We start from the raw sequence: 1,083 nt of genomic DNA, 5'->3' as shown, positions 1-1,083 counted from the left end.
CAAGATCCGGGGCAAGTCACTTGTATCTGCAATACAAGGCTAATGCTTCAGAAGGGCATGAGGCCCAATGACTAGCCTGCAGAACACCCCAGAGAGCCAAGTGCTGCCTTTGCCCTGACCCATGCAAGCTCTGCTCTTTTCTGGGCAAGTCCTGGAGCACGGGGCGGCTCCCAAACTGGGCTGGCTCTAATTACAGGCTGCTGCTGCCCCTGCTAACCGCAGCCGACTCAAGTTAAAAATAGGCACATGTACAAACAAGAAAACCCCTCTATTTACCTAGCTGGCCACGTAACAGCCCCTGGATGTGAGAGGGTGTCACACAGACTAGCCCGAAAACAAGGGGCACCACTGCTGAGATGAACACATGCTGGGCAGCATGGCCTGAAAGCAACAAGTAGATGCCCAAGAGCAAATCCACAGGGCTACAGGGTTATCCTGCCTCCCCTCCTGGCAGCCCCTGGCTCCAGCTCTCCCTTCCCAAAGGCTGCCAGTACCCTCTAAGCAACCTGTTAACTCCCTTCCTGCTCCCAGAACAGGCTGCAACAGCACTTCACCAGGGCCCCTCAGTGCGTAGGGTCAAGCAGGCCTCCTAACCCTCGCTGGGAACGGAAACAGGTGTCACTTCAGTGCAGACATCTCCTTAGGATTCCCTTCCCTGAGATTACACCATCACTGCCTAGGAGTGAATGAATGAGTCAGGCCTTTCCCCATGCTCCTCCACCTTGTCTGGCCCAGGTCTGTTCTCTGGTCCTTATGGGCCAGGGAAATAAGGCAAAGACACCAACTCTCCAGCACCTTCACCTTCACCTCCCTCCAGGAAGGACCCACAGGGCTCTTCCTCCTCCCATATCCCTCCAGCACCGTCTCCCCTTCCGGCATACACATAGCCTCCCTTCCCCAGGTAAGGCAGCACAGGGCCCACAGCCAACATCTCACATGCCATTACCCACCCCAAGCTGGAGGCCTTTTGACCTGAGGTTTCAATAGCAAAGCTGTCAACATTATTTTTCCCCAGGATCCAGTGCTAGAGGCCTGGAGGACCTGGCTAGATTTGTACAACCCAGGGGGTGTTTTTGGCAGGGA

The sequence above is a fragment of the Gavialis gangeticus genome, unplaced genomic scaffold (assembly GCF_001723915.1).
Source record: "Gavialis gangeticus isolate Ggan-Ray unplaced genomic scaffold, GavGan_comp1, whole genome shotgun sequence".
Taxonomy (NCBI): Eukaryota; Metazoa; Chordata; order Crocodylia; family Gavialidae; genus Gavialis; species Gavialis gangeticus.
The sequence above is the reverse complement of the archived record's forward strand: the minus strand, read 5'-3'. Positions refer to the sequence as shown.